Here is a 22,092-nt window from a genome sequence, read left to right as displayed (position 1 = left end):
CATTGTTATTGCTTTCACGCATGATTTATGATTATGTATTAGCATGCATACATGTTTTATACTGGGATATATTCTCACCGGAGTTTCCGGCTGTTGTTATGTCTGTATGTGTGCACAACAACAGGTGGGGTAGGATCTGGGTCACGACAGAGATGAGATCGAGATAGCGTGGTGACTAAGGGCGCAGAAGATCACTAGTAGTTTGTACTTTTGATATGTAATGTATTTAATTACTGGTTTGTAGAATATGGATAAAACAAGACATGTATATTATGTTTGTGTAATAAAATAAATACAGACCTTGTGCTTGTTTATAGACATTTGAATTAATGTTAAAAAGCAAAAATATGACCCACGTTTTCTAACAACGATCCGATTAATCCCGTAAAGAACTGAGTTAGAGCCCGGGTCCCCACAACAGGTGGTATCAGAGCGATAGGTCCTTTAGACTGAGATAAGATAGGAAGAGCGGGGTAGATCGAGTCTTCTTCCTTGCTTTTGATGTGCTAGCATGATTTATTGCTTTTCCTATTACATGTCGTATTGTTATTTGAATTGATTTACAGCATGTACTTGTAAAGACTGAATCAGAACCGATTCTGGATCAGAGGTATATGATCAGAGGAGGGCTGAGACAGATTGTATATAGATTGTGTACTAATCTTTTGATAATCAGATATGCCGCCTAGAAGAATACCACAACCAGCTGCAGGTCAAGTGCCGGAACAGGGTAGTACGTCAGGTACTCAGATGGACGTATCTGCGACACCGATGGAGACTTTGTTGAAGAGGTTTCAATCATTCCATCCACCTACCTTGAAGGGCACGGAGAATGCAGTGGATTGTGAGAGCTGGCTAGACGATATAGAGATGTTGTTTGAATCTCTTGCTTATGCCGACGAACAACGAGTGAAGTTGATTGGGCATCAATTACAAGAAGTGGCAAAAAGTTGGTGGCTTACAACGAAACGAGCCCTGGAGCATAGAGGTATCGATATTACTTGGAAAGTATTTAAAGATGAATTTTATCAACGTTTCTTTCCAGTGTCGTATCGAAAAGACAATGGGGCCGAATTTGCCAACTTGAGACAGGGGCAGTGGAACATAGAAGAGTATGTTGCCAAGTTTTCTTCTTTGCTCCGATTTGCACCACACGTGGCAGGAAATGACAAAGCGGTCGCGGACCAGTTCATCAATGGTTTGAACCCGGATATTTTTACTTTGGTGAACACGGGACGACCCAATACATTTTCTGATGCACTGAACAGAGCAAAAAAAGCAGAGGCTGGCTTGATCAGGCAGCGAGGAGCTTCCTATAGTGCTCAGAGTCAGAGACCGCCACAGGCCGCCGTCCAGTTTCCACCACCTCCTCCTCGATTTGATAGTGGAAGCAGTAGTAGTGGCAAGAAGGATTTTTTTAAAGCTAAGGGTAAGCAGTTCAAGAGAGCTGGGAGCAGTTCGTCGAGCTCCAGCGGGCCACGACAGAGAGGTCCTGGCCAGAGTACAGATGTGACAGGCGTGTATTGCACTACTTGTGGAGGCCGACATGCCACAGAGCAGTGTCAGGGAGTGATGGGCAGATGTAACATATGTAAGCAACAGGGACATTTCGCCAGAGTCTGTCCCCAGAGAGGTGCACAGAGATTTCAGAGTGCAGGGTCATCAGCATCAGTGACTCAGCCCGAGAGGCAAGTTTCGTCTGTCCATTCCTTCCAGCCCACGCCTACACAGTCCCAACCTAGAGCCAGAGGTGGCCAGACAGTGAGCCAACCTCCCAGACAACAGGCTCAGGTGTTTGCATTGACGGAGGAGCAAGCCCAAGAAGCACCAGACGATGTGATTGCAGGTAACTGTTTTCTTTGCGGGTATCCTGCATATGTATTGATAGATACAGGTGCATCACATACATTCATATCAGAACGTTTTGCATTGACACATGCATTGCCTGTCGAGTCATTGTCTACTGTAGTGTCTATTTCTTCTCCGTTGGGGAGTGGTTTGATATATGTGACTTCAGTTAAACATTGTATACTACAGTTTGAAGGACATGAGATCGATTTAGACTGTTTTGTACTTGGCTTATCTGATTTTGATTGTATTGTCGGGATTGACATGTTATCTAAGTACAAAGCCACCGTAGACTGTTTTCACAAGATTGTCAGATTCAGACCTGAAATGACAGAAGAGTGTAAATTCTATGGTAAGGGTTCCAGATCTCGGATTCCCTTAGTATCTGCTTTGACTATGAGTAGATTGTTGCAAAAAGGAGCAGAGGGGTTCCTTATTTATTATGTAGATCTACAGAAATCGAGCCCGGCATTGGCAAATTTGCCAGTAGTACGGGAGTTTGCAGATGTATTTCCTGACGAGATCCCAGGGTTACCTACAGCTCGAGAGTTAGATTTTAGCTTTGATCTTATTCCAGGTACCGTTCCTATTTCGAGAACTCCGTATAGAATGGCACCTATAGAGTTGAAAGAATTGAAAGCACAGTTAGAAGATCTTCTAACCAAGGGATATATTAGACCGAGTGTGTCTCCTTGGGGCGCTCCAGTGCTATTCGTGCGTAAGAAAGACGGTTCTATGCGATTATGTATTGACTACCGGCAACTGAACAAGGTGACGGTAAAGAACAAGTACCCATTGCCTCGCATTGATGATTTATTTGATCAGTTGCAGGGATCTTCTGTTTATTCCAAGATCGATTTGAGATCTGGATATCACCAGCTACGAGTACGAGATATTGATATACCTAAGACAGCATTTCGAACCAGGTATGGACATTACGAATTTATTGTCATGCCTTTTGGCTTAACGAATGCTCCAGCGGTGTTTATGGGACTGATGAACCGCGTCTTTCAGAGATATTTAGATGAGTTTGTGATTGTTTTTATTGATGACATTCTGGTGTATTCTAAGAGTATGACTGAGCATGCCGATCATTTGAGGATTGTATTGCAGACATTGAGAAAAGAGAGATTGTATGCCAAACTGTCCAAGTGTGAATTCTGGTTGAGACAGGTTGTCTTTTTGGGTCATATCATATCTGGAGATGGTATTTCTGTGGATCCGAGTAAAGTTGACTATTCAGTCCACTCTCCTGGACCGTATTCGTAGTGGTCAGGCAACAGATGAGCAATTGGCAAAGTGGAAGCAGAGGGATGAGGCCAAGGGCAGTGTCTTGTATTCAGTCAGTGATGGTATTGTGAGATACCGAGACAGGATATGGGTTCCTAGCAGTGATTCTATCCGAGCAGATATCTTATCAGAAGCCCATATGTCGCCGTACTCTATTCATCCAGGGAGTACGAAGATGTACAAAGATCTGCAGCTATTGTATTGGTGGCCTGGTATGAAGAAGGACATCAGACAATTTGTATCCAAGTGCCTGACTTGTCAGTTAGTGAAGGCGGAGCATCAGAGACCAGCAGGTTTGCTCAAGCCTCTTCCTATTCCCGAGTGGAAGTGGGAGAATGTTACCTTGGACTTCGTGACCGGTTTGCCGAAGTCAGTCAGAGGATCAAATGCCATCTGGGTGATTGTTGATCGTCTCACCAAATCAGCGCATTTCTTGCCTATTAAGACGACTTTCACCATGATTCAGTATGCAGAGTTGTACATCCGGGAGATAGTCCGACTTCATGGTATTCCAGTTTCTATCGTATCTGACAGAGATCCCAGATTTACTTCCTCATTTTGGAAGAGTTTGCATTCGACTATGGGGACGAAGTTGCTGTTTAGCACAGCTTTCCATCCGCAGACAGATGGACAGTTAGAGCGAGTCATTCAGATTTTAGAGGATCTTCTCCGCGCTTGCGTCATTGATTTCTCTGGGAGTTGTGAGTCGAACTTGCCATTGGTTGAGTTCACCTACAACAGCAGCTTCCAGTCTTCTATTGGTATTGCTCCGTATGAAGCACTATATGGTCGTAAGTGTAGATCTCCTGTTCATTGGGATGAAGTAGGAGAGAGAGCAGAGTTGGGTCCAGAGATTATTCAGCAGACTGTCGACGTAGTAGCCCGGATCCGTGACAGAATGAGGACTGCTCAGAGTCGACAGAAGAGTTATGCAGATCAGAGGAGGAGAGATTTAGAGTTTGCTGTCGGCGACCATGTCTTTGTGAAGGTGGCACCTATGAAGGGTGTCATGCGATTTGGGAAGAAAGGGAAGCTCAATCCGAGATTTATTGGACCATTTGAGATCCTTGACAGAGTTGGGACGCTAGCTTATCGTGTGGCTCTTCCGTCGAATTTGGCCGGAGTACACAATGTCTTTCACGTCTCTATACTGAGGAAGTACATGGCGAACCCTTCGCATGTCCTGAACTTTGAGCCGTTGCAGCTTACTCCGAACCTATCTTATGAGGAGAGACCAGTGCAGATCTTAGACAGGCAGGAGAAGAAGCTTCGGAGCAAGCTGGTTGAGCGAGTCAAAGTCAAATGGCTTAACCATTCTGAGGAGGAAGCTACATGGGAGTCTGAGCCGGAGATGAAAGACCGTTACCCCGAATTATTCGGTAAGTCTTAATTTCGAGGACGAAATTTCTTTTAAGGGGGGAAGAATTGTAGAACCCGTAACTTAGACAACGTATAAGCCATGCATAATTCTAGTATTTAAATTAAAATGATTTTTATTGCATGAGTATTTAAATGCTTTTCCTTAATTTAATTATTTTATCATAGTAGTTTGATTTTTATCATTTCAGTTAATTCAGTGAGGCCGGACTGGAGTTGGAGTTTAGAGATAAAATTTAAGATTTAGGAAAACATTCCCAGAACTTATTTTAGCTAATTAATAAGTTAATTTAAGTTAAATGGAAGTTTAAGGAATTATTTAAGTTACTTGAGGTGAGTAGAAAATAAATTTATTTAAGTTCCTTAATTAAGGAGTTAGTTCACTAAATTATTTAAAAGATAGGTGAGGCTTTTAAGGGTTATAAATTTAGTAACTAAACAACATTTCTCTTCATTTTTAGTGTTGATTTTCGGCCACCCTTAGTAGATTGAGCAAGGATATGCCAACTCACCTTTGACCCATTCTTTGTCATTTTTTTAGCATGATAACCTTTTTAATTATTGATCAACCTTAATTAGTTTATTAATAAGCAATATCCTAGTCTAATTATCATGGATAATATCGGCCATGCTCCCCCCAAAAAGACTTGATCAAACCAATTCAAAATTTGAATGAGAGGTAGACTTGGTCTTGATTTTCTTCCCAATATTTTGCACCCATTCTCCTCACCCTCTTAACCACCATTCCCCCTCCCTTAGTCTCGAAATTCAGAGTGATTTTGGAGAGAAAAATCGTGGCTAGCACTAGAGGAAAATAGAGAGAAAAATCGAGAGCTAGTAAGGTAGGAAAGGAAGCGCTCCACCTCCTCCGCGCCGGATCGTCTCGCTCTTTCGTTTTCTTTCAAAACGAAACCAGGCATGCATATATTCTTCCTTGACTCTTCAATCAAGTCCTACTATCATTATTTTTATATTACATGATCATCATTTCATGCAAAAAACCGAAATATGTCAAGAACATTTTGAAATAAAACATGCAGAATTTTTCGGTTTCAGGATGCTCTTCACGGGTTGCTTTGTTTTGTGTGTTTCAGGTATTGGTTCGGTTGCAGGCTCCCAAGGCTACATCTAGACATGTTCTAGGACGGATAAGGACCACTTTGGTCCATTATTTCAGCCCCCATGCTTGCTGGAAATCGAGATGACAGCAACTCCCCAATCATGTCACCATTTGCATTCGATTTTCTTGTTTGATGTCAAAGGTTGATGGATCTGATCTTGGCTGCCCAAAGGGCTATAGCCATGGTTAGAACATCTCCTGGTGATGTCTAAGACGTGACCAAGTCGCTCTTTTGAGGCTTGGTCCATGGTTGAATCGGTTTTTAAATCAAACAACAAGAACAGCCCTTCGCCCCTTTCGAATTCAGCAAGTGTAACTTTTGGTTTTGAGGGATGGTGTGGATCTTGGTTGGCCTATGGCCCCTAACCACGGTTCATACCAGGCCCCTAGATTTCTAGATCATGCCATGGTCAATCAAATGGCCACTGGAATGACACGAGACAACAAACGAAGCAAGACACCACACGCATGCAAGGGTGCTCTCGGGTGTGACTTTCGATGGAGTTATGGTGTGAATCGAATTGTGGCTGTCCTAGGGCCCTTAGCCATGGTTCAAATCTTTCCTTGGGATGTTGGTTCAAGCCCCAATGGCCATTAGCCTCGCAACCGACGCAAGAAACCAAAGCACAGTTGCTGTATTTTTGGACAGCAACTTGCTGTGACGGTTCAGTGGCTCGTTCGAGTTCTCAGTTGGCTTTTAGCCTATGGCCTTGGACTGGACAGTGCCTCATCAAGTTAGGAAAGTCATGTTTTTGGCCGTTCGTGATTCGGATCATTTCTGAGGTCATACGAGAATTTACGGTGCGATGTGCCAAATTGACTCTCGAAAGAGCGTTTCATGTTTTGGCCTCCATTCACCTAAAATTCGACTTGCATCATTTTAGGAGCATTAATTCATCATTTTAAACGTATTTTAATCATTACTATATGATGTTTCTGTGTTGGCTCGGGTTGGTTCGGAGTCATGATTAAATACGAAGTTGTTCGGTGTAATTGTCACATTTTCGAATGTTATTGCATAGTTTGGTCCCATAAATCTATTGCATATTTTTCATGGCATATTTAGGTTGCAGCGAGCCTGGGAGCGATCCAATCCAAGCAGTAAATTATTACAGGATATTTAATTGTGCCATTTAATTATATTACGTGCATCAAAATATAAAATGTTCATTTTTGAGATTATGCGATATTGCTTGTGGCCATTTCACTATCATGGAATTATTGCTAAATCTGGTCGCCAGTTACCGGTCCGGTCGCCGGTTACCGGTCAGTTCAGTTTGTACCACCCAGTATACTGTGGCATAGTCTGATCAGACGTTCATTATTTTACCCGGTCGCCAGTTACCGATCATGGGAGCATTTTATTATCCGGTCGCCAGTTACCGGTCAGTTTCAGTGCAGGGGCCACTTGCGTAGACCATAATCTCAACAGAAATTTATTACAGGCTATTTCAGTACAGGGCTCCAAGGAGCAAACATTTTTACCATGATATTTTCAGTTCAGTTATGCACGTATTATAATTAATCATGACCCGACATTTTTACGATATGCTGAGTGACATGATATTTTTACTCCCATGAAATTTTACTATATTTACTCGTTATTTACGATATATGCATGTTGAGTCTTTAGACTCACTAGACTTGATTGTTGTAGGTTCTGACGATGTCGGGGCCGAGGGCGGGGACCAGTGAGCTAGCTTGGGTCGGCAGTAGTGGAACCCGAGGAGCTCATTTTAGCATTTACCATTTTTATGCTCAAACAGTTTATCCGTTGTTGGATTACTCTTAAATTGTTCTTTTGCAAACAAATAATTTCTTCCGCTGCTATTTTTAACATTTAAACTTTATTTAACGGTCTATTTTATGAATGAGGCATTTTACTTACTTTACAAAGAAAATTTTTAATTTTTTCGCAAATATTCAAACACGAATTTTCGGGCCGTTATAGCTGGTATCAGAGCAATGGTTCTGTATAGGGTTGTACTACTACTGACCACGAGAAGCTCACGAAGTCACGTCTTCGGTCTGTAAGTTTACATTTACGCATTTTATTTAAAGCATGAATTATTTTTAACGGCATGATTTCGTGAAGCATTTTATGTTCCGATTCATTTTATTTGTTCAGTATTTTAAATTTAAATAAATTATGGAATTATGCATGTTAGTTACGTATGGGTTATCTATGGAACAGTATGCCCCCTAGGCGCATCCTCGAGCGCAATAGAGATGAGGAGCCTCGTCAAGAGGACAGGGAGGAGCGGAGGCAGGAGAGAGACTTACCACCTCCACCTCCACCGGACATGAATGCCCAGATGCTAGCTGGGATGACGCAGTTCTTCACACAGTTTGCGGGAAACCATGCTGTGGCGACCAGGCCAACAGGGCCTGAGGCTGTCTACGAAAGATTCATGAAGATGCGTCCGAAGGAGTTTTCTGGGACGTCTGACCCCATGATTGCTGAGGGCTGGATCAAGTCCCTCGAGGTTATCTTCGAGTTCATGGAGCTTGGAGATGCAGACAGAGTCCGATGTGCCACCTACTTATTCGGAGGAGATGCCCGCTTATGGTGGGAAGGAGCATCGGTAGCCCTGAACGTGGCTACGCTGAGTTGGGTACGCTTCACGGAGGTGTTATACTCCAAATACTTTGCTGAGGATGTGCGCACCAGGTTGACCACTGAGTTTATGAGCTTGAGGCAAGGAGATATGACTGTTACGGAGTTCATCCGTAAGTTTGAGAGGGGTTGTCATTTTGTACCCCTGATTGCAAATGATGCTAGAGCCAAGATGATGCATTTTCTGATGGGTCTACGGCCGATCTTGCGCCGTGATGTTAGGGTGTCTGACCCTACTTTTTATGAGGTCGCTGTCTCCAAAGCTCTAACCGCAGAGCAGGATCAGTGGGATTTCGAGAGAGATCGCTTGGGAAAGCGACCAGTCCAGGTACCGCACCGCTCTCCTCCTCAGCAGCATCAGCAGCAGAACAAGAGGCCTTTTCACGGGCTGCCTAGAAACAAAGGCCAGCAGCAGCGGGGACGCCCAACCCCGAGGGCTCTTGAGCGCCCAGTCTGTCCTAAGTGCTCACGTCGCCATCCTGGGGCATGTATGTACGGCTCAGGAAAGTGTTATAGGTGTGGTAGTCCAGACCACTTATTTCTGCAGTGCCCTCAGAGGAATCTGCCTAACCAAGGCAGAGTGTTTGCTCTCCATGCCACGGAGACGAACCCGGATACGATGCTTATGACATGTACCTTAAGCTTTGAGTCTGCATTGGAACTTAATGTTTTGGGTTAATATTTTGAACATAGAATTGCGATAGGATTGCATGCTCTACTTTGTAATATTTTGGAAATTTAAGTTAGAAGAACTTCAACCTTTTCATGTCTATAAGTTTAGTCTATGTAACTATTGGGTTCAACTTAGAGTTCCGATCTTTCAGGGAGAATTTTTATATCCGGTTCCGCTACGAAGGCCTTGATAGATTCAGGGGCCACTCACTCATTCATTTCAGAGGTCTTTGCTAATTTCCTCAAAGATAAGACCATTGGGCTAGATATAGCCTATTCCGTAGTACTGTCGTCTGGCGAGCAGATGGCAGCTGATGAAACTTAAAATTAATAATTTATTATATGTTAAAACCTGTATTTTAAAATTTAAGTTTCATTAAAATTATAAAATTATGTTATTTTAGTATTGTTTGTTTATATTTAATTGTCTTACTAAATATGTTTTATTTTCAGGTTTTCTACGTGTTGGTAGAATAATGATAACTCAAGCTAGAAAATTCAAATGGAGGTGACTCAAACATGTTCGGAATCCTTGAGAAATTATCTACAACTTTGCAGAAGATATGATTGCCTAAAAAGATCCTTAAGAAGATCAAATTGTGCAAATATCAAAAGGAGGACAAATTTACTTTTACTATGACCAGCATAGAGTAAAAATATCATAACTATTTCAATATTTAACCAAATGAGGTGAACCAAGTGGCCAAATTCATCTACAGACAATTCCCCACATGTTTGCCATTTTGAGCAGAGTCAAATTCGGTGATTAAAGTCATGGAACAAAGCATTGAAAGAAGGGACATGGAATTGAACTTGGAGGAGACAAAGAATACTATTGCAACTACATGGCATTAATAAAAATTTTGACCCTTTCTCTCATTTGGCCTATAAATAGAGGCCTTGTGCTAGCTTGAGAATCATTTTATCTTATTGTAAAATATAGTGTGAGTGTGTATCAAAGTTCTAAGTTCCAATATATTTTCTTTCATGTTCTCAACTATGAGTGATATTTTAGTGTTGATCAAAAGTAAGCTTAGGGAAAGCTAAATCTATTATGTCAAGGTGAAGAGGATGCATTCTTGGTGAAATAAGATTGTTTATAATTTCTATATTCTTTCTTTATTTCTTTTCATTTAGCTAACTTATTTTTATTGTAGGTATAAAAATGAATTATTTGTTGTTATCAACTTACATCAAATGCTTGATACCATTAAAGTGGTTATCTTGATTTTTTGTTTAATTTTGATACAATAAATATTTCATCACTTATTATTATATATATATAGATATATATATATATATTTATATAATAATATCATAATATTTCATTTAGACGATAGCGTGGCTCTGCCGGTTGTTCTAAATGAAATACTATGATTTAATACTAACATCTAACAATCTAACATTTACTTTATCGCAACTAACTTTTATTTTTCGCATCTAACTTTTACTTTATCGCAACTAATTTTTCCTTTACCGCAACTAACTTATTAAATCAATATATTTCATTTAGGCAATAGCGTCGCTCTGCCGGTTGTTCTAAATGAAATATAATGATTTAATTTAACATTTACTTTATGCAATTATTTATTTATATAGTCATAATTATAATCATAGGTACCATATATAAAATATCGGTTAATTCGGTATTTTCTATAGTGGGAACTATATTATATTATGTGTGTGTTTAATTTTCTTGGAACCATTATTTATGGTGGTTTCTTTTGTTTTACTTTTAGTAAAACAATATTACATAAACCAAGAATAAATCCTCAAGCCTTGACAAAATTTATAATTTGTAAACTTCATTCTTGCATTTGGTAATCTATAAATTAATAAATTTAAACTCAAAATAACCTCTCTGTGGATCGATCTCGTACTTACGAAATATATTACTTGCAGACAACCTACACTTGGGTGAATTATTATTTAAGTAGTAGCAAGTTTTTGGCGCCATTGCCGGGGAGGTATAAATTAAGTTTATATTTGTTAATTATGTTTTATTTATAAGTATAGTGTTGTTGTTGTTTTTTTTTTTGTATGAGTATTTGGAGTCGAAAAAAAAGTGGTAGACTTATTCGAGTATCTGAAAATAATTTAAACATGGATGATAATTCAAATAATCAAGATGATAATAATAATAATAATAATAATAATAATAATAATAATCAAGAACATGATCAATTAAAAACACTTAGGCACCATATGAACCCTATTAGAACTAGTGCCCCATCTTGTTTAGTTTTTCCTCCTGATGCATCTAATTTCAACTTCAAACCTCAAATTATTAAACTTTTACCAAATTTTCATGGCTTAGATTCTGAAAATCCATATTTGCATCTAAGAGAATTTGAGGAAGTCTGTAACACTTATAATGATCAAAATTGTAGCATGGATATACTTCGATTAAAGCTTTTCCCTTTTTCTTTAAAAAATAAAGCTAAAACATGGCTACAAAATTTAAGATCAAGTTCAATAAGATCATGGGAAGAAATGCTACAACAATTTCTCAAAAAGTTTTTCCCTTCCCATAGAACAAACTCTTTTAAAAGACAAATTACAACTTTTTCTCAAAAACAAGGAGAAACGTTTTATCAATGTTGGGATAAATATAAAGAATTACTTAATACATGCCCACATCATGGTTTTGAAACATGGAGAATAGTTTCTCACTTTTATGAAGGTCTAATACCTAAAGATAGGCAAATGATAGAATTCATGTGTAATGGAACTTTTGAAGATAAAAACCCAAATGAAGCTATGGAATATTTGGATTCATTAGCAGAAAATGCTCAAAATTGGGATAATATAGGCATAATAGAACCACCAACAACTAAAATCAATAATTCAACAAATGGGGGTGGTATCTATAATCTTAAAGATGATATAGATATTCAAGCTAAACTTGCATCTTTAGCAAGAAAAATTGAGTCACTAGAAATGAAAAAGAGTGGTCAATTAAAAAGTATTCAAGAAATTGTTTGTCATATATGTGTATCATGCTACAAAAGATTGTCCAACATTACCTTCATTTAAAGAATGTCTCCATGAACAAGCAAATTATGTTAACAATTATAAAAAACCAATACTAGATCCTTTTTCACCATCATATAATCCTGGATGGAAAAATCATCCTAATTTTAGTTGGATGAATGATAATAATTCACAACCGTCACAACAATATTTTCAAAATAACCAAAATCATCAAGGTTATATTCCTTATGTTACACCTCCAAGAAAAAACTTTGAAGATGTAATTCATGCATTTATCCAAAAGCAAGAGTCTATCAATATTCAAAACATCAATCTATGAGTGATTTGAAAGAAACTCTTGCAAAATTTGCATCTGCACTTAATATTCATGAAAAAGGAAAATTTACATCTCAACCTCAACCTAATCCTAAAAATCAAAATCAAGAATTAAAAAATGAAAAAATTGATCAAATAAAATCTGTTATTACCCTTAGAAGTGGTAAAATAGTTAATGATCCATATAGTAATGAAAACAAGGATCATTTAAAATCAAAGAGTAAGGATGATAATCCTGATACTTTTGAGAATGATGATACCTTAAATTTTAAGAATAATATGGTGAAGGATAAATCATCTGAAATAGTAAATAAGTCAAATAAACCTCCACCATTTCCTCATGCATTAACAAATCATAAAAAACAAAAAAGTGATTTTGATATCTATGAAGTTTTTAAACAAGTGAAGATAAATATTCCATTATTAGATGCTATTAAACAAGTACCTTCTTATGCAAAATTTTTAAAAGACTTATGTACTGTAAAGAGAAAATTGCATGTGAAGAAAAAAGCATTCTTGGCTGAACAAGTAAGTTCTATTCTTCAAAATAATTCTAGTTTAAAATATAAAGATCCTGGTTGTCCAACAATTTCATGTATTATTGGAGAAAATAAAATTAAAAATGCTTTGTTGGATTTGGGAGCAAGTGTGAATTTACTTCCTTATTCAGTTTATGAAAAACTTAATTTAGGAGAATTAAAACCCACTTCTGTTACTCTCTTACTGGCGGATAGGTCAATCAAAATACCTAGAGGTATTGTAGAAGATGTTTTGGTTCAAGTTGATAAATTCATATATCATGTAGATTTTATTGTTTTGGATACACAACCAATAGAAGTACATAATGAAATTCCAGTAATATTGGGACGACCATTTCTAGCAACTTCAAATGCTTTAATTAATTGTCGAAATGGAATAATGAAATTGTCTTTTGGAAATATGACTCTAGAACTTAATGTGTTCAATTTATGTAAACAACCAAGTATTAATGAATATGATAATGAAATTGAACCAATTGTGGAAGAAAATATACAAGAAGAAAACTTAAATCAACAATCTGAAGTTTTTTCAATAGAAAGTTTTGAGTCTAAAAATAATTTTAAAGAAGATGATAATAAAAAACTTGAATTAAAAGTTTTACCATTAGAATTGAAATATGTATTTCTTGGTGAAAATAAAACATTTCCTGTTGTAATTTCTTCCACTCTTTTGCCAAATCAAGAAGAAGATTTGATTAAATTACTTAAAAAATATAAATATGCAATTGGATGGATTTTGAAAGATATAAAAGGTATGAATGCTTTAATTTGTACACATAAAATTCACTTGGAAGAAAATGCTAAAACATATCAACAACCACAAAGAAGGTTAAATCCACATATGAAGGAAGTTGTTAAGAATGAAGTATTAAAACTATTAGACGCTGGAATTATCTATCCAATTTCAGATAGTAAATGGGTAAGTCCAACACAAGTAGTACCTAAAAAGTCCGGCATCACTGTTATAAAAAATGAAAAGGGAGAGTTATTACAAGCTAGGATTCCATCTAGTTGGCGTATGTGTATTGATTATAGAAAATTAAATGATGCAACTAGAAAAGATCATTTCCCACTACCATTTTTAGATCAAATTCTAGAAAAAGTAGCAGGAAATTCTTATTACTGTTTTCTTGATGGGTATTCGGAGTATTATCAAATACCTATATCATTAGAAGATCAAGAAAAAACTACTTTTACTTGTCCTTTCGGAACTTTTGCATTTAAAAGAATGCCATTTGGTTTATGTAATGCTCCGGCTACTTTTCAAAGATGCATGTTAAGTATTTTCAGTGATATGATTGAAGAATATGTAGAAGTTTTTATGGATGATATAAATGTTTTTGGAAACTCATTTGAAAATTGTCTTAAAAATCTAGAAGAAGTATTAAAAAGATGTGAAGAAAAAAATCTTGTTTTAAATTGAGAAAAATGTCATTATATGGTTAAATCTGGGATTGTTTTAGGACATGTGATATCTGAAAAAGGAATTGAAGTTGATAAAGCCAAAGTTGATGTTATTGCTAATTTAACATCACCAAAAACGGTCAAAGAAGTTCGATCATTCTTGGGTCATGCAGGATTTTATAGAAGGTTTATAAAAAATTTCAGCATAATATCTAAACCAATTTCAAATCTTTTAACAAAAGATACACAATTTGAATGGACTCAAAAATGTGAAAATGCTTTTAAAAAAATTATTAATCTTTTAGTTACATCACCTATTTTACAACCTCCAGATTGGTCTTTACCATTTGAATTAATGTGTGATGCAAGTGATTATGCTATAGGAGCTGTGTTAGGACAAAGAAAAGAAGGAAAACCTTATGCAATCTATTATGCTAGTAGAACCTTAAATAGTGCTCAAATAAATTATTCAACTACTGAAAAAGAATTACTTTCAGTAGTATTTGCATTAGATAAGTTTCGATCTTATTTAATTGGTTCTACTACTATTGTTTACACCGATCATTCTGCCATAAAATATTTATCAAATAAACAAGATGCTAAGCCAAGATTAATACGGTGGATTTTATTGTTACAAGAATTTGATATTATAATTAAAGATAAAAAAGGAAAAGAAAATGTTGTAGCCGATCATTTATCTAGAATAATGACTAAATCATCTCATAATGAAATACCAATAAATGAAAATTTTCCAGATGATCAGTTGTTTTATGCTACTATTATGCCCTGGTTTGCTAACATTGTAAATTTTCTTGTGACAAATAAAATGCCTTCTCATTGAAATTCACAGGATAAGAATAAATTCTTGATAGAAGTTAAAAAATTTTATTGGGATGATCCTTACTTATTTAAGTATTGTCCTGACTAAATTTTTCGACGATGCATACCCGACAATGAAGTAAGTAATATTATTAAATTTTGTCATTCTGAAGCATGTGGAGGTCATTTTTCATCCAATAAAACAGCTACAAAAATTTTACAATGTGGATTTTATTGGCCGTCTTTATTCAAAGATACGCATTTATTTTGCAAATCTTGTGAAAACTGTCAGAAGATGGGATCAATTTCAAAACGAAACATGATGCCTTTAAATCCAATCATAATTATTGAAATATTTGATAGTTGGGGGATAGATTTTATGGGTCCATTTCCATTATCTTTTGGATATAAGTACATTTTAGTCGCTGTTGATTATGTTTCAAAATGGATTGAAGCAATTGCATGTAGAACTAATGATCATAAAGTTGTTATAAAATTTTTAAAAGAAAATATTTTTAGTCGATTTGGAATACCTAGAGCAATAATTAGTGATGGGGGAAGTCATTTTATAAATACATCATTTTCCTCTTTGTTAAGAAAATATGGCATTACACATAAAGTTTCTACCCCATATCATCCTCAAAGTAATGGTCAAGTTGAACTTGCAAATAGAGAAATAAAACAAATTTTAGAAAAAAAGTTAATCCAAATCGAAAAGATTGGTCTTTAAGATTAACTGATGCATTATGGGCATATAGAACTGCATTTAAAACATCATTAGGGTTGTCACCATATAGGTTAGTTTTTGGTAAGCATTGTCATTTACCGGTTGAACTTGAACATAAAGCTTATTGGGCAATTAAAGCATTTAATATTAATTTAGATGATGCATCTAAATTAAGAAAATTGCAAATAAATGAACTTGAAGAATTAAGAAATGATGCATATGAAAATTCAAAGATTTATAAAGATAAAACTAAAGCCTTTCTTGATAAAAAATATTATGAGAAAGTCATTTGAAATTGGACAAAAAGTTTTGCTTTATAATTCTCGTTTGCATTTATTTTCAGGTAAACTAAGATCGAGGTGATCAGGACCATTTATAGTCAAATTTGTTTATCCTCATGGTGCTGTTGATATTGAAAATCCTAAAAATAATGATGTGTTTAAAGTTAATGGGCAAAAACTTAAGCCTTTTATAGAAAATGAAATTCTTAATAATGAGTTTATGCCTTTATATGATCCACAATAGTTGTTTGATATTTTCATTTTGTTTTGCAGATTCTAGTTCATTTCCCGGTTAAGTGGCGGATAACGGTACTCCGTGACTGTTTAAGTCGGTTTCTTCAGTTTTCCCGAAATAATTGAAATATATATAATAATAATAATAATATGGATGCGTGTATTATGAATCTTCGTAAATATTTTGCTTGTTTACCTGATAATGCGTTGAAAAAAATTTATAAAGCTAGATGTGAGTGGCTAAGGTTGATGATGTCATATGGCATACCGAATGATGTCCGATTGATAATTGAAGCAAAAGTCCGATTGGTTGGGGAAGCAAGTGAATTAATAATAAGACATATGCCAGGATTTGGTAAAAGCACATATGCCAAAAAACGAAGAGCTAAACGTATAGGTGGACGTCATAAATGTGCAAGGTGGACTTGTAAGGGAAAATGCAAAAATGTTGGAATGACATCAATGAATAGAGAAGATAAAATTTTATTCATTAAGAATGGTCTGAGTAAAGAGCCTTTAGATAATTTTCTAGAGGTTCTTGATACGCATTCTAGTGGGTACGTGCAAAATGAACTTCTTAAACTATGGTGGCAATTTCAACAGGAGGAATATCAATATGGACGGTGGAATCAGCCTTACAAAGATCCTACTGTAGTAACACACATCTATTTAGATAAGTAAATAAATATACACAATTTCGTCTTGGGAATCTGATGTTAAAAGATCATGTTTGCCAATTTATAAGAAAATTGGATGGGAAGCATATCCTCGACTCATAGAAGACGTTGAAGCCGTTACTGAACGTAAAATCATAGGAAGATGTGAGCCACAATCACAACTACCCTGTATATATTTGTTTTAATTTTGTCATTTTTATTTTCTTTTAATAATAATAATTTCCTGTTCAAATATTGACTTTTGGCATGTTACGCTTATAAATTCATATGCTGTGATCTAACAATTACAGAAAAACATATTTCTCAACATTTCAACGTCCACGGTAAGTAAAATCAAAAATATTTGTGAATTTTGTGGATCTAGTGCAGGAAAAGATTTAATTTATGAAGAAGTAGCAGAAAATCTTGGAATAACACTTGCTAAAAAAAAGATTCATTTGGTATATGGTGGTGGTGAAGTTGGCCTCATGGGAAAAGTTGCAAAAGCTGCGCATGCAGGTGGAAGTGAAGTTTTAGGCATTATTCTGGTTACCTTAGCCAATCTTACAGGACCAACAATAGGAGAAGAAATGAAAGTGGACAACATGTATGAACGAATCACTCAAATGATTGAACATTCAGATGCTTTCATTGCTTTGCCAGGAGGTTTCGGTACTTTGGAAGAAATATTTCATACTGTTTGTTGGGCACAATTAAATATCCATAATAAGCCAATTGGTTTGTTAAATGTTAACAATTATTATAATAAACTGTTATCGTTTCTTGATGATGTTGTGGAACAGGGATTTATTTCATTAGCTTCGGGAAGGATGTTAGTTTCTGCTACATGTGAAGGTGAACTTATTGATTTACTGCAAGGATTTAGTCATGAACCAGATCCATCCTTATCTCAACTTAATTGGCCAACATCCAAGAGTAAGAAAAGAAAATTCATGTGATGTTAAACTTGTGATTCAACGGTATGTTTTAATGTTTTTCTTTAAGGTATGAATAATTTCTTCTTCTTCTCCTCTTAGTTTTTTTTTATATAAAAAATTAAAATATATACTTATATATAGTAATAATAATAATAATTTTTAGTTCAATGTCAAGTAAGGTGTCAGTAAAATGCACCTGAGACGCATTAGTTAATAATTATTGGAAAATCACAATACACTAGATTTTAATATTCATTATATTCAAAATACAGACTAAAAGAAAAATTAGTTTTTCATATGTACCAATTTATATATATTTTTTGATCAATTAATATGAAATATATAATAGATGTGTTCATATATATATATATAATTGTATGTGTTTTCAAATATAATAATTTCTAAAATTTTTATGAGAATATAGTTAAAAGATATGATTTGTATGGCTGTTAACATGTATAATTGAAAGAATTCTTTTGTAAAAGTATAATATATACTCACACATCTTTTGTGAGTGAGTGGTGAGAAATGAGAAAACAATTAATAAACTTTTATTGTTTATTAAAAAATGGTTAATTACAAGAATATAACTCCCCTTAAAAAAATATTTATTGAAAAAAGAAAAAAAAAAGAAGTAAATATATAACAGACTGCAAAATACTTTATTCATTGTAATTTTTTAGATTTGATTGATGTACTATCAATGTGTTCTAAAACATCAATATTGTGTTAAAAAGAAAAAAAAAAAAACAAACAAACAAAAAGATTTGTTTGTGCTAGATAAATTTCAAAGGTAGTCGGATGTATCCGTTATATAAATGTTTATATACATAAATATACAAAATAGGAAAATTTACAAAGAATAAAATCCCTTTTTTTTTCTTTTTTTTTAGCTTATTGTTTTTTTTTTAAATAACGTGACTGCAAAATTTTACAATAACATAAAATTTTTTTATCCAAACATTCTACCATAAATATATATATATAATGATAACTCAAGCTAGAAAATTCAAATGGAGGTGACTCAAACATGTTCGGAATCCTTGAGAAATTATCTACAACTTTGCAGAAGACATGATTGCCTAAAAAGATACTTAAGTTGATCAAATTGTGCAAATATCAAAAGGAGGACAAATTTACTTTTACTATGACCAGCATATAGTAAAAATATCATAACTATTTCAATATTTAACCAAATGAGGTGAACCAAGTGGCCAAATTCATCTACAGACAATTCCCCACATGTTTGCCATTTTGAGCAGAGTCAAATTCGGTGATTAAAGTCATGGAACAAAGCATTGAAAGAAGGTACATGGAATTGAACTTGGAGGAGACAAAGAATACTATTGCAACTACATGGCATTAATAAAAATTTTGACCCTTTCTCTCATTTGGCCTATAACTAGAGGCCTTGTGCTAGCTTGAGAATCATTCTATCTCATTGTAAAATATAGTGTGAGTGTGTATCAAAGTTCTATGTTCCAATATATTTTCTTTCATGTTCTCAACTATGAGTGATATTTTAGTGTTGATCAAAAGTAAGCTTATGGCAAGCTAAATCTATTATGTCAAGGTGAAGATGATGCATTCTTGGTGAAGTAAGATTGTTTATATTTTGTATATTCTTTCTTTATTTCTTTTCATTTAGCTAACTTATTTTTATTGTAGGTATAAAAATGAATTATTTGTTGTTATCAATTTACATCAAATGCTTGATACCATTAAAGTGGTTATCTTGATTTGTTGTTTAATTTTGATACAATAAATATTTTATCACTTATTATTATATATATATAGATATATATATATATATATATATTTATATTATAATATCATAATATTTCATTTAGACGATAGCGTGGCTCTGCCGGTTGTTCTAAATGAAATATTATGATTTAATACTAACATCTAACAATCTAACATTTACTTTATCGCAACTAACTTTTATTTTTCGCATCTAACATTTACTTTATCGCAACTAACTTTTACTTTACCGCAACTAACTTATTAAATCAATATACTTCATTTAGGCAATAGCGTGGCTCTGCCGGTTGTTCTAAATGAAATATAATGATTTAATTTAACATTTACTTTATGCAATTATTTATTTATATAGTCATAATTATAATCATAGGTACCATATATAAAATATCGGTTAATTCGGTATTTTTTATAGTGGGAACTATATTATATTATGTGTGTGTTTAATTTTCTTGGAACCATTATTTATGGTGGTTTCTTTTGTTTTACTTTTAGTTAAACAATATTACATAAACCAAGAATAAATCCTCAAGCCTTGACAAAATTTATAATTTGTAAACTTCATTCTTGCATTTGATAATCTATAAATTGATAAATTTAAATTCAAAATAACCTCTCTGTGGATCGATCTCGTACTTACGAAATATATTACTTGCAGACAACCTACACTTGGGTGAATTAATATTTAAGTAGTAGCAGCATCCACCAATGTGATCCGAGACATAGATCTTGAGCTCCATGGCAACCTTGTTTATGCGGATCTTATCGTACTGCCGATGCCAGAGTTTGACATTATTCTAGGGATGGATTGGATACTGCGGAACCGAGTTTTGATTGACTTCCAGCGGAGATCTGTTCTAGTCCGACCGCCTGGAATGACGCAGTTCTTATTCGAGCCAGACAGGGTACTTTCCTCTACCACGTATTATTCCATATGTTCAGGCTAGGAAGCTCATGCATAGAGGGTGTCGGGCGTTTCTAGCAACCTTTGTATCTGTCCCCGAGGCGCCCAGTCAGTCAGTCTCAGATGTTTCGATTGTTAGAGACTTCTTAGACATTTTTCCTGAGGACGTCTCTGGTATGCCACCTGAGAGAGAGGTGGAGCTTTCCATCGAGCTTATGCCAGGTACGGCTCTGATCTCAAAAGCACCGTACCAACTTGCACCGACAGAGATGGCAGAGCTTAAGAAGCAGATTCAGGAACTTCTTGACAAGGAGTTCATTCGCCCTAGTTTCTCACCTTGGGGCGTGCCAGTCTTGTTTGTTAAGAAGAAAGATGGCACGATGAGGCTTTGTATTGACTATCGGGAGTTGAACAGGGTTACAGTGAAGAATAAATACCCACTTCCGAGGATTGAGGATCTGTTTGACCAGTTGCAGGGAGCTTCGATTTTCTCTAAGATAGATCTGCGTTCCGGTTATCACCAGTTGAGGGTGAGAGATGCTGATGTTTCAAAGACAGCTTTCAGGAATCAATATGGCCACTACGAGTTCCTTGTGATGCCGTTCGGTTTGACGAATGCGCCAGCGATCTTCATGGATCTCATGAATCGCGTATTTCAGCCGTATCTTGACCAGTTTGTGATAGTTTTCATAGACGACATTCTCGTCTACTCCAAGAATCGGGAGGATCACAGCAGACATCTGACCACAGTGCTGCAGACATTGCAGAAGCACAAACTATTCGCAAAGTTCTGTAAATGCGAATTCTGGTTAGAGAAGGTGGCGTTCTTAGGCCACATTGTTTCCAGCAGTGGTATTGAGGTAGACCCAGCGAAAGTTGCAGCAGTCAAAGATTGGGTTGTGCCGCAGATGCATCAGAGATCTGACAAAGAAGAATGTGAAATTTGTTTGGAGCGAGGAGTGTCAGAAGAGCTTCGATACTTTGAAGCAAGCTCTTATCTCAGCACCAGTTTTGGCCGTGCCGTCAGGGTCCGGTGAGTTTGTACTGTATACCGATGCTTCGAAGCTCGGTCTTAGGCGCCGTATTGATGCAGCATGGGAAGGTAATAGCTTATGCTTCTAGACAGTTGAAGACTCATGAGAAGAACTACCCTACCCATGATCTAGAGTTGGCCGCAGTAGTTTTTGCCTTGAAGATTTGGAGGCACTATCTGTATGGAGAGAAATGCCAGATCTTTACCGACCACAAGAGCCTCAAGTATTTCTTTACGCAGAAGGAGCTGAATATGCGTCAGAGGCGTTGGTTGGAGCTTGTGAAGGACTATGATTGTGACATTAGCTACCACCCGGGTAAATCTAATGTAGTTTCGGATGCATTGAGCAGAAAAGTCGCAGTGATGGCTCATTTGACCGTTTCGAGACCTCTTCAGATTGAGATGCAGAGGTTTGATCTAGAGTCATATCCTCAAGGTAGAGTTCCCCGACTATCTACCTTGACTATTCAGTCCACTCTCCTGGACCGTATTCGTAGTGATCAGGCAACAGATGAGCAATTGGCAAAGTGGAAGCAGAGGGATGAGGCCAAGGGCAGTGTCTT

The 22,092-nt window shown here is 35.9% G+C and overlaps 1 non-coding gene and 1 pseudogene across 1 annotated transcript; one reads left to right on the top strand and one right to left on the bottom strand.

Moving 5' to 3' along the window:
- Nucleotides 1–11,461: 11,461 nt before the first annotated feature.
- LOC142541224 (small nucleolar RNA R71) lies at nucleotides 11,462–11,572 on the bottom strand. Its single transcript, XR_012819290.1, has one exon. It is a non-coding gene; the product is annotated as a small nucleolar RNA R71 (small nucleolar RNA).
- Nucleotides 11,573–12,233: 661 nt separating this feature from the next.
- LOC142538244 (uncharacterized) lies at nucleotides 12,234–17,016 on the top strand (annotated as a pseudogene).
- Nucleotides 17,017–22,092: the final 5,076 nt, after the last annotated feature.

Source organism: Primulina tabacum, chromosome 3 (assembly GCF_025594145.1).
Source record: "Primulina tabacum isolate GXHZ01 chromosome 3, ASM2559414v2, whole genome shotgun sequence".
In the NCBI taxonomy this organism is placed as follows: domain Eukaryota; kingdom Viridiplantae; phylum Streptophyta; class Magnoliopsida; order Lamiales; family Gesneriaceae; genus Primulina; species Primulina tabacum.
Note: the sequence above shows the minus strand (reverse complement) of the source record. Positions and strands in the feature narration are given on the sequence as shown.